Source organism: Elephas maximus, chromosome 16 (assembly GCF_024166365.1).
Source record: "Elephas maximus indicus isolate mEleMax1 chromosome 16, mEleMax1 primary haplotype, whole genome shotgun sequence".
In the NCBI taxonomy this organism is placed as follows: Eukaryota; Metazoa; Chordata; class Mammalia; order Proboscidea; family Elephantidae; genus Elephas; species Elephas maximus.
Window position 1 is genome coordinate 63,259,040 of NC_064834.1, and position 12,733 is coordinate 63,271,772.

At 44.2% G+C, this 12,733-nt stretch overlaps 1 pseudogene; it reads right to left on the reverse strand.

The window, feature by feature from the left end:
- The window catches only part of LOC126059395 (guanylate cyclase 2G-like), a 57,139-nt pseudogene that overhangs the window by 17,206 nt on the left and 27,200 nt on the right, over nucleotides 1-12,733 (reverse strand).

Genomic DNA, 12,733 nt, shown 5'->3' on the forward strand with positions numbered 1-12,733 from the left:
TTTGTGGTTACCTTAAAATTTACCCTAATTTTCTAAGTAAAAACCTAACTTGTATCGTCCTATATTGCCTTGTTTTCCTCTCCATATGGTAGTTCTATGCCTCCTGTATTTAGTCCCTCTTTTTGATTATTGTGATCTTTTACATAATGTCTTCAACAATTCCCTGTTTTGAGCATTTTTTTCTTTTTAAAATTAATGTTAATTTGTTTTTGTGATTTCCTTATTCGAGTTGATATCAGGATGTTCTTTTCTGTGACCTTGTGTTGTGTTGTTACCTGATGTTATTGATTTTCTGACCAAACAATTTCCTTTAGTATTTCTTATAGCTTTGGTGTGGTTTTTGCAAAGTCTCTAAGCTTGTGTTTATCTGTAAATGTTTTAATTTCACCTTCATATTTGAGAGAGAGTTTTGCTGGATAAATGATCCTTGGCTGGCAGTTTTTCTCCTTCAGTGCTCTATATATGTCATCCCACTGCCTTCTTGCCTGCATGGTTTCTGCTGAGTAGTCTCAACTTATTCTTATTGATTCTCCTTTGTAGGAGACCTTTCTTTTATCCCTGGCTGCTTTTAAAATTTTCTCTTTATCTTTGGTTTTGGCAAGTTTGATGATAATATGCCTTGGTGATATTCTTTTTGGGTCAGTCTTATATGGGGTTCAACGAGCATCTTGGATAGACATCCTTTCATCTTTCATGATGTCAGGGAAGTTGTCTGCCAACAGATCTTCAACTATTCTCTCTGTATTTTCTGTTATCCCTCCCTGTTCTGGAACTCTAATCACACTCAAGTTATTCTTCTTGATAGAGTCCCACATGATTCTTAGGGTTTCTTCATTTTTTTTAATTCTTTTATCTGATTTTTCTTCAACTATATTGGTGTCAGTTGCCTTATCCTCCAACTCCCCCACTCTGCATTCCAATTGCTCAGTTCTGCTCCTCTGACTTCCTATTGAGTTGTCTGATTCTGTAATTTTACTGTTAATCTTTTGGATTTCTGAATGCTGTCTCTCTATGGATTCTTGTAGCTTATTAATTTTTCCACTATGTTCTTGAATAATGTTTTTGATTTCTTCAACTGCTTTATCACTGTGTTCCTTGGCTTTTTCTGTAAATTGCCTTATTTCATTTCTGAGGTCATCTCTGATGTCTTGAAGCATTCTGTAAATTAGTTTTTTATATTCTGCACCTGGCAATTCCAGGATTGTATCTTCATTTGGGAAAGATTTTGATTCTTTAATTTGGGGAGTTGTAGAAGCAATCATGGTCTGCTTCTTTATGTGGTTTGATATTGACTGCTGTTTCTGAGCCATCTATAAGATATTGTAATGATTTATTTTATATTGGCTCACTGAGTCTTATCTTGTTTTGTTTTCTTTCAATATACTTAGATGGGCTATTAGATTGTGCTGTCTTGATTGTTGTAGCCTTTGAATCACTTATGTCCTCTTACCAGCTGGTTTGGGCTGTTACCAGAAATATAAGCCTAATAGTCCATTCACTATTCTTGAGTAGAATCTGATTTTGGGTCACCAAGTGTGTGGGGTAGACTGTCACCTATTTGCTTAGAGGAGTAGTGGTGATAGCAGTGTGCAACAGATTCTAGTAGCAGCAGGGGGTCACATTTCAGGGAGGGCAGGATGCTGACAGGCTTCCCCCAAGTGCCATTGAGGTAGGTGTGTCTCTATTCCTAAAGCATTTTGGTGGGTGGGCTCTGCAGCTGTACCTTAGGCACCCAATGCATGTACCTCTACAGATTGGTAGATGTCACTATCCTCAGATCCCTAAGGCAGGAGGTTAGGTGGTCTAGGTGGAGCTTCAGCCCTCAGTTCCCTGTTGTGGGTCAGTGAGGGCTCTGTTTAATAGGTAGAGATATCAGACCTGGGAAACTTGTCTTTCCAGTAATCCGCTAAAACAATTACAGTCAGATCACTATCAGAATTGCCTTTGCATTATAATAGCCACCTTGTTCCCTGTAGGGGTGAAAGCCTAAGACTGTGGATCTCATATGCTTGGCTGGAGCTGGTTCTGTATTTTTAGTCCAATTTCGGGAAGTCAGGGAAGGATTCTTGGTCCCTGGGTTTTTTGTAGCTGCTTCTCTCAGGCCAGGAGAATGGGGTAGGAAAAGACAAAAAAAAAAAAAAACCACAGAGCACTGCACTCTCTGGCCCAGGAAATTCCAATGTTAATGAAGCCACCTGGGAAGGGGAGGGGAGGGATCAGATAGATAGAAGAGAGTAGCACCCAGGAATATAGACAAAGTTACTTATCTTGCTTGGTGAGGACTGTTTTATCTGAGATTCCCGAGGGGCGTGTAGCCTGTGTGTGTTGGCTGGGTAGAGATTGCCCCCGGGGGTCAGGCCCACATCCTGTGCATGTGCTGTCTCAGAAGCCGTGGTCAGTTCCTCTGCTCCTGGTCCAAAGCCCAGCACCACAGTTCCCCAGCTGGCTCCAAAACCAGTCACTGCCTCCCGGTGACTTCTCCTCCTGTCAGCCTCGTCGCTGCGCTGCCTGCGTGCACTGGCTGGGCTTCCCCTGAGGTCACTTCTGGGGGCTAGGGCTGCCTCCAGTGTTTGCGCCGTCTCAGGATGCCGTGCTCAGCTCCCCTGCATGCAGTCCAAAACCCGGCGCCAAGGTTTTCTGACTGGGATGCTGGCTCCAGGCTCTGAAAACAGTCACTGCTTCGCCGTGGTTGCTCGTTCGTTCTCTTGTTAGCCCCGTTAGTGTGCAGCCTGCTTGTGCTGGCTGAGTCTCTACGGAGGTTACCCCAGGGGATTAGGGGTTAGGGCTGTGTCCTGTGCCTGCCCCGCCTCAACAAGCCACTATCAGCCCCACTGCTCGACACCAGGGAACCGTGAGGGCTCAAGGCTGTGGAGTGGGTCATGGGTTCCAGAAGCAGTTGCTGGTTCAGGGTGCAGCTTTTCACTCATCTGTCACTCAGGTCAACTCTTTAGATCTGTGTTTGATGGTCAGGGTTCGTAGATTGTCATGTATGTGATCGATTCACTTGTTTTTCCGAGTCTTTGTTGCAAGAGGGATCCGAGGTAGCATCTACCTAGTCAGCCATCTTGGCCCCGCCTCTAAACCTTGATTTTTTTTTTTTGTAGCCAAAGTGAAATTTGTTTTCTAGTTTTAAAAGATTAAGAATTTTTTAAATAAAAAATAAGAATGGGATAAATTTAAATGAATAAGCACTTAATGAAACAGTTAATAAAAATGGACTTTCAAAAGCCAGCTCAGAAGACCCAAAGCCTCTGAGGAGACTGTCCCTGCTTACCTTTGGGTCCTGTGTTGAGGTCGTCAAAGAGTCCACAGTCCTAGTGGTAGATCAGCTGCCTCATCAGAATGGCAAAGTTGTAAACATCCCCCTTTGGGGTTCCCGCGCAGGGTGTCTCTGGGAGCTGCAGCAGCTCGGGGGCGGTCCAATAGATCTCTGCAGAGCAAGGGGACTTGGTGTAGAGTGAGAATAGCCAGGCAGAACCAGAAAAGCTGCCCCTTCTTTCTCAGGAAGCAGGAGAAATGAAAGCATCCGCCCCTGAGAAATCAGCCGTGATGCCTGACTTAAAGGGCAAAGAGGGTCTGTGCATGTAAACAAAATAATTACTAAGGCGCACTGACATGTTCCCAGGGGCTAACTCACAGCCTTCGATGGTTACCTGAATAGTCCATTCTTCTCTCATTTTATGTCCTATCTGTCCATCCGTACTTGAGTGTCCACAGGCCAAATCCTGACAGCTTCACCTGCATGTGCGCATCCACCAGGCAGGTGGAAGGCTTCAGGTTGCCGTGAGATCTCAGCTGGCTTCTGTGGAGAAGCACCATGCCCTGGAAGAGAAAGCCAGCCAGTGGAGCCGAGCAGGTGCCCTGGACCTGCTGGTGGAAACAAGGGCAGAGAGACAGATGGAGAGAAACACAGACAGACAAGACCTGGGGCAGGGGACATGCCCACCTATATGTTCCCTTGTGTACCAGCCACTGGCAAGACCCTCCTCCATCTTAACTAAATGGAGTAAATCAGTCCTGGGCAGGGCCATCCAAAAGGAGAAAGCTATTTCTGGCCATTCACTGTGAAGCCAAGAAGGTATGGTCAGTTAACAATGAACACATCCTATTGCTCTACTCCCAAGTTCAAATCCCAGCTCTGTCACTTAGTAGAGGGCAAGTTACTTTATGCCAGTAAGCCTCATTTTTCCTATCAAAATGGAGATGACAATAATACCTACCTCATAGGATGGTTGTGGAGATTAAACATGATGTTGCACGTGACCTACCAGACACGGAGTCTGGGACATAGTAAATACCCAATATAAATTATAATGAAAAAATTATATCAGTATGATAAATAATGTCAATATTTAGCAACAATATTATATTATATAATTAGCAATATTATTTTATTACCTACATATCATTAATTATATACTACTGCTTTCATTTAAGGGCCCTGCCTGAGTACTTCATAGGGAAAGGCAATGAAATAGGGAACACTGAAAAATTATTTTGTCATCTACTGTGTTCTTGAGGGGCTATATACTCTTATTACCATATAATAATAAAGCAAGAACACTAGAGTCAGAAGACATGTGTTTAAGTATGGGCTTTACCACTAAGTCTGTTTAAGCAAGACTCTTGCCTGACTGGGCCTTAATTATCCCACCTACGAGATGACATTGCCCAGATCCCTGCTACCAAAGAATGGCCTGGGGACCAGCAGCAGCCACATCACCTGGGATCTTGGCAAAAATGCAGTATCTCAGGCCCTGCCCCAGATCCACCGAACCAGACCGTGCATCTTAACAAGACCCCACGGGATTCATGCGCCCCTTGCAGTCTGAGAAGCCCTGACCTAGATCAATTGTTCTCAACCTTGGCCACATATTAGAGTCATCTGAAGGGCTTAAAAATATATACCAATGCTCAGGCCCCAAACATTGCAAGATCAGTAAAGAACCTATATAAGCTACAGGTTATATATGGTACAGGAGTCTCTGGGTGATGCAAATGGTTAATGTGCTCAGCTGCTAACCGAAAGGTTAGAAGTTTGAATCCACCCAGAGGTGCCTCAAAAGACAGGCCTGGTGATCCACATTCCAAAAATCAGCCACTAAAAAGTCCTATAGAGCACAGGTCTACTCTGACACACATGGGGTCACCATGAGTTGGAGTCAACTCAACAGCAAGTGAGTGTTTAATATTTTCATTCTGTTTCCTAGTTTTCAGGCATCTGTTGTGGTTGTTAGGTACCGTCAAGTCAGGTTCCAACTCATAGCGACCCTGTGTACAACAGAACGAACACTGCCTGGTCAGGCACCCAGGGTTTTTAAGTGCTCCCAGGAAGCAGGTAGCAGAGCTGAGATTTAAAACCAAGTTGGACTGCCTTCGAAGCCCAGTCTCTTCTAAACCACTCAATTTTACTGTTTCCTGTGCCCTGGGTGACTGTAGCAGAGGATGGGGAGAAGGGCAGGCCAAAGCTATACTACCCCACACCATTATACAAGAACAACCAGGTTCATAGGAATTGTAAATCCGGCTGAGAAGGGGGTGTGAAGTCACCCATGGGTGTGGCTCTGAGGAGGCACAGGAAAGAGGAACCTGAGGAGAACGTCCTAAAGAGGCCCCTGCACACAAGGACAGAGTCTTTGGCCTCTTGGGCACCAACTTAGGGACTCACCTCTTCCTCCAGCGGGCCTGAGGCTGAGACACTGTCCAGCCCTGGGGAGAGCCCTTCAGGCGGTAGTGCATTTGAAATACAGGCTGATACAGATTAGATAAGGAAATGTCCAGGACAGTGGATTTGCACACCTCCCTCACCCCCCACTTCCCCTCAAAAATGAATAAATAAAAACCAGGAGGCCATATTCCTTTATCAGTGTGGCTTGTGTGTTCGTGAAAGAGTAAAGCTGAATCACATGTGGGAAGCACAGGCCACTCAACCAGACCCGACAGAAGTGCCTTGACAAAGTGGGTCAGGCCACTCTCGGGCGGGACTGGAGGACCTGGCAGGGGCTGCCTCTGCAATGTCTCCGGCCAGGCTCCATCAGGCCAAGGTCAGAGCCTGAAGTCTGGTGAGAGCCACGTCCATTCAGGAAGTCCTCTCCGACCCCATGGAGACCTCCCATCCAAACACAGAGCAGCTCCAGTCTCCAATTAAAGCCTGCCTCTGAATCTCAAGACAGCCGGGGCAGATTATGGGCCATCCCTGACACACATCAGATCACTCTGCTTCGCTCTGTGCCATCGGGCATGATAGAAGCTCATTCCATCACGCACAAACCACATGCTCAGGGACATGCAGAATGCTCAGGTGTGTGACATGCACCTCTTTGTATTTTGTCTTGACAGACAACATATGGTTTTTAAGTATATTGTCAGAGAACAAAAAGAACGATGAGAGGTTTCACCATTTATGTGCCAGATTTCATGCACTTTTGGCATTTCGGCCAGGTGTCTGTCTGCTAAGTACATTTCTTTCTCTACTGGGAAGTTGAGGGAGGCTCACAGGGCTCCTACCTCTAATTCCCACATCTGCACTCCTGGTAAAGGTCCCTGGGTGGCACAGTTTGCACTCAATTACTAACCTAAAGGTAGGTGGTTTGAACCCACCCAGTCACTCTGTGGAAGAAAGGCCTGGCGCTCTGCTTCCTTAAAGATTACAGACAAGAAAACCCTATGGAGCAGTTGTACTCTGTAACACATGAGTCAGAACCGAGTCCACAGCAACAGGTTTGGTTCTTTTGTTCGTTTTTGGTGCTCTCTGGCCCTTAGCAGGGGAGTACTTAACATGGTAGAAAGGAAACGACCTTTTGACACAGACCGGCTGCAAATTCAATCTGCCTCTTACCAGCTGAGCAGGTGACTTCGCCTCACTAAGCCTCATTTTTTCTGCTTTAAAATGGCGTGAATATTAATATTTTTAAAACTGGAGTTCCAGAAGACCGAATCCAAACCCACTGCCATCGAGTCGATTTTGACTCATAGCAGCCCTATACTCAGTAATGAATTAATAATGGAGTTTTTTGTTAATATTATTGATAGCACTATGCAATAGAAACATAACGCAAGCCACATGTGTCATTTTTATCTAGTACATTAAAAGTGAAACAGGTGAAATTAATTTTAATAATACATCTTATTTAACTCAATGTATTAAAATATTATCGCTTCAATATGCAATCAATATAAATAACCGTTAATGAGGCGTTTCACATTTTTCTTTTCAGTAGGTCTTCAAAATCTGGTGTGAATGTTACACTTACAGCATGTCTCAATTTGGACCAGCCACATATCCAACGCTCAATAGCCACATGTGGCTGGTGGTTACCATCCTGGACAGCGCAGACCTATGCCATAGGATCTGGGGGAGAGTTAAATAAGAAAAATATATTTTTCAGTGTTAGTAAAGAGTTATCTGGAGCCCTGGAGACAAAGTAGTTAAGAGCTTGGCTGCCAACCAAGAGGTTAGCAGTTCGAATCCACCAGCCACTCCTTGGAAACCCTATGGGGCAGTTCTGTTCTGTCCTATAGGGTCGCTATGAGTCAGAATTGACTTGACTACAACGAGTTTGGTTTGGTAAGAGTTATCTGTGGTAATAGTAATACTACCCCTACTACTAATACCAACTACCATTTATTGGACACCAGCTACGTAGTAGGTACAGTCTAAGCATTTCGCATGCCTTAATCCTCACAGCCCTATGAGGTGGGTACTGATGTCATCTTTATCTTACACACAGGGAAACTGAGGCTTAGGATGGTTAAGATCACTCAGCCTGTAAGTGGTAGAGCAAGAGTGTAAACCCCCAAGCCATCTACTATGCCCTTCACTTTCTTAATCCATTAGGGCTTTCTTTATTTAGAAATGAAGACCCAGGGCAGCGAAACTATTCTGAATGGTGGAACACAACATTACACATTTGTCAAAACCCATAGACATGTACAACACAAAGAAACTCATTGGCGTCAATTCTGACTCATAGTGAACCTATAGGACAGAGTAGAGCTGCCCCATAGGGTTTCCAAGGAGTGGCTGGTGGATTTGAACTGCCGACCTTTTGGTTAGCAGCCGAGCTCTAACCACGATGTCACCGGCGGTACACAACACAAAGAGCGAACCCTACTATAAACTGTGGACTTTAGTTATTAATAATGTATCAATATTGATTCATCAGTTGTCATAAATGTATCTGACTAAAGCAAGATATTAACAACAGGAGAAAATATGCCCGGGGGAAGAGGGTGCATACGGGAACTCTCTGTGCTTTCTGCCCAATTTTTCTGTTAACCTAAAACTGATCTAGAAAAGAAAGGTTATTTTAAAATTTGAAAAAGAAATGTAGGCTTGTCTCTTACTCAAGAGGACCTTGGTATTACCAGCTGTGAAGCCCCTTGCCAGGCTGGCCCCATTGGCTTGAGCTCCTTGGGAACAGGACAGGGGGCCTTTTTCCTCTGTGCCCTCCATACCTGGAATCAGGCCTGACCCAAATTAGGGGCTCAATCAATACACAATTGTTGCCTTGAAATGCTTGGGGTGTCTCGGAACCTCTCAGTCCCTGGTATAGAGGTGGGGCCAATCAAATAAACATGAGGAGATGAATTGTTTTATGATGAGCATGTGATGGCCAGAAGTGTAAGCTGACCCACAAAGTGTGGGGTAGTGCCCAGGTTCATGTCAAAGTCACATGGAAAAGCCCTGAGAGGCTGCAGTGACAAATGAGCACTCATTCTTCACCTTATTTATTCTATCATTTTCCGTTACTCTCAGTCCCCTTTTAAACAGCGTTGGCAGAGTAATCGGACTTGAAGGACCTAAAGTCCTTCTGCCCTTGACCTAGCCCATTCTGTCACCAGTGACTTCCTGATATAACCCCATAATGTGCACACTCCACTTCAGGAAGCAGCAATCCTCCCAAAGCAAGGCGTCAAGCTGCTCTCTGTTCTTCGGGCATGGGTTGGGGGTAGACTCAGTGACCTGGGGTAGGTGATGGCCTCCTGGGAGATTTCTCCCTTCAGACTGCCACTCTCACGCATCCCATCTTTCTCCAGAAAACCATAAGGTTAAAGCTTCTTGAAAGCCAAATACCCACCCTGAAAAAGTTAAATCTACTGGTCATTTATACCTTGATGACAATTTGCTGATCAGTTTGCTTTTCATGTGCAATATTAATGGTACCACCTGTTCTGATTAGGGCAAAACAAAAAACCCGCTGCTGCTAAGTCGATTCCAACTCGTAGCGACCCCATGTGTGTCAGACTAGAACTATGCTCCATATGGTTTTCAGTGGCTGATTTTTTAGAAGTAGATCACCAGGCCTTTCTTCCAAGGCACCTCTGGGTAGATTCGAACTTCCCACCTTTCGGTTAGCAGCCAAGCATTGTTTGCATCACCCAGGGACTGATTTGATTTGGATCACTGGTGTCTATACTACTTCCCTGGGCTTAGCAGGCAAGAGACACAATTGGAGAGAAGGAGGAGGGAGCCCAGAGTGGGAAAGGGTACCACGTCAGTTCCTCCCATTCGCAACTGTCCCACTGCCACTTAAATCATTTCATATGTACATTTCTTGACTGCTGTTTTATTTTTTTCTCTATCTAGATTTTAAGCCATTTACAGCCAGAAACAAGCCTTTGTTTTCCTAGGAAGTGCCCAGTTTAGAATAAACCCTAAACAGATGCTCCATGAAGGTTTACTGAAATAATGATGGTGGAACCCAGGGTCGCCCATGGAGACCCAACGACAGAAAGGCTTCTGTTTGTCTACCTTGCTTGGTAACAGTATGCTGGCTTCCTGCTAAGGCCTAGGAAATCAAAGTATCACAGGCCATTAAGATTTAGCTCTTTAGAAACAAAGAATTTATTGCTTTGGGGAAGAAAAGCCCTTTGACGTCAACCAGGCCAGCTGCGTTCATTATACATACGTGGAGGTTGAGGCACAGAGAACACTGCCTAGGGATGCCAGTGTAAGGGTGTAGGAGTTAAGGGTGTAGGAGTCAAAAATGCCTAGGTTCAAATCCTGGCTCCACTATTTATTAGCTATGAGCTATAAGTAGCTATGAGACCTTGGGAAAATTATGTAAATTCTCTGTGCCTTGTTCTCCCTCTGCGAAATGGGGATAATCATAGATCTACGTTATGTTTTCTTGTGAAAACTAAATAAGTTAATACGTACAAAGTGCTAGACAGTGCCTGGCCCAAAGTAGCGCTAAATATACTTTAGCCATTATTATTATTATCCTCTTCTTTGCAGCCACCACAGCCCCCTGCCTGCTTCTGCTTATACACCTTTTCACATCTGTGTTCATAGCACAGCTCTTAGGTTAGCAGTGTTGTGATTATTGCGGCACCGATCCCCACTTTCTGGAGTATTAGGGATCCCCCTTCCCATCTCTCATGGATTGAATTGTGTCCCCCCAAAATATCTGTCAACTTGGCTAGGTCGCGATTCCCAGTATTGTATGATTGTCTACCATTTTGTCATCTGATGCGATTTCCCTATGCGTTGTAAATCCTATCACTGTGATGTAATGAAGTGGACTAACGGCAGCTATATTGAGGAGATCTACAAGATTAGACAGTATCTTAAGCCACTGTCTTTTAAGATATAGAAAGAGAACTGAGCAGAGAGACATGGGGACTTCATACTACCAAGAAAGCAGTGCTGGGAGCAGAGCATGTCCTTTAGAACTGAGGTTCCAGCTTGGAGAATCTCCTAGGCCAAGGAAGATTGATGACACAGACCTTCCTCCAAAGCCGACAGAAAAAGCCTTCCCCTGGAGCTGATGCCCTGAATTTGGACTTGGAGTCTGCTCGACTGTGAGAGAATAAATTTCTCTTTGTTAAAGCCATCCACTTGTGGTATTTCTGTTATAGCAGCACTAGATGACTAAGACACCATCTCACTTCATGCTAGTAATTATATTCTCTTTGGAATAAAAATCCCTACCCTAAAATGTAAATACCCTGCTCTTTACTGATTGAGTAAGCCTAGCACCCATTCTAAGTTTAGTATAAAATACTTTCCTCTCTCAATCTTTACTTGAGCTCAGAAAAGGAGGGAAGCATGGAAAATCTGATTGAAGTGGTAGATTTTAGAGCTGGAGTCACTTTGTTTGAAGAGGAAATTGGAGGAGAACAAGAATTTTCAGAAAAGATTACAGCTCAATTTTAATCCAAGACAGAGAACAATTCAGAAACTCTATGTTATTTGTTCTTTAAATAAGCTTAAGTCATACTCACATTGGGTATGTCATATGCAAATAAGAGCTTGAATAACCAATCCATTTTAATATCTGAGTTTCTCAAAACATCCTGAAAAACAGTTACTCAAAATATCACCAGTGATTCAACCCAAAGCAGAGGGAGCTTCATACATTGAATGGATTTGACTATAATACCCAACCCAAAACAAAAAGGGGAAACCCTGGTGGTGTAGTGGTTAAGTGCTACAGCTTCTAACCAAGAGGTCGGCAGTTCGAATCCGCCAGGCGCTCCTTGGAAACTCTATGGAGCAGTTCTACTCTGTCCTACATAAGATATATTTGGCCAGAACTAATGCCACCTGAGGCAGAGCTGTCTAACTCTAGTACCCAGAACTCTTTCCAGGGTTACTGTACCATACATTGACTCAACATTGAGAAAACGCACCATCTTGAGTTTTACAAACACTTCCTTGTTCCTGGCATAAAGCTGGTTGTTACATACCGTGTGTAGGATGGGCCCAGGACCACAATTCAAGAGTAACCATGACATCTTAGGAGATGAAACCAAGCTCAGACAGTTTCCACCCAGAACAAAGGAAACCAAACATTTGGCAACACAGCTGCTAATTTGCTCTCCTCCAGCCAATCCAATAGGATAGTTCAGGTCTTACAATTAGACCAAAGAGGAGCTATTCTTGGACCTATGGGAAAAACCACTGAGAAGGTTCCTTACTAATTGATGCTAATCAAACCTGAGGTAAGATTTATTATTTTGCTTACCTTCAGACTTCCTTTCCTGAGATACTGTGCGACAATGCAGACATTGGGTGGTTCCATGCAAATACCAAAAAAAGGAACAATGTTGTCATGCCTTAATTTACACATCTGAAAATAATAATGATAATAACGGCTCATGTTTATAGAATGCAGTCTTTCATGCCAAGGACTACACCATGTGTTTTGTATCCCCTTATTGAAGTCTCACAAAGACCCTATGAGATAAGAACTATTATTGCTCCCATTTTACAGACGGGGAAACTGATACTCATAGAGGTAAAGTAACTTATCTAAGAGCATACAACTTATAAGTGACAGAGCTGGGATGTAAACCCAGGTGGTCGACCTCCAGCAAATAAACCAGAGGACAATCAAAGCCTAACCTTACTCATAGGTATTAACTGGACCGCGTCACAAAGGGTAGACCCAGCCTTGCTTCCTGGTATTTACAGCTGTCAACGGCAGTGTGGGGGCCATGACGGATCATAGATAAGGAGCAAGAAGCCAGATCCCATGAACTTGACTCTCTCCAAGGACCAGATTCAAGGCAGGTGAGAAGCCATCAAAAACATAGAGGATTTAAGAGCCAAAATAAGGCCAGGAAGGATTAAGGAAAGAAAGCAAGCTTGGGAAGGATCCCAGGCTTCAGGTGACAAAGAATCTGGGGTCCAAAACATGGGCTGTCAGTGGAGTGGGGCAGGATAAGCACCACATTAAGGAAACAGCTCCCACTCTTACACCCTCGGGGTGGGAGCCACTCCTCA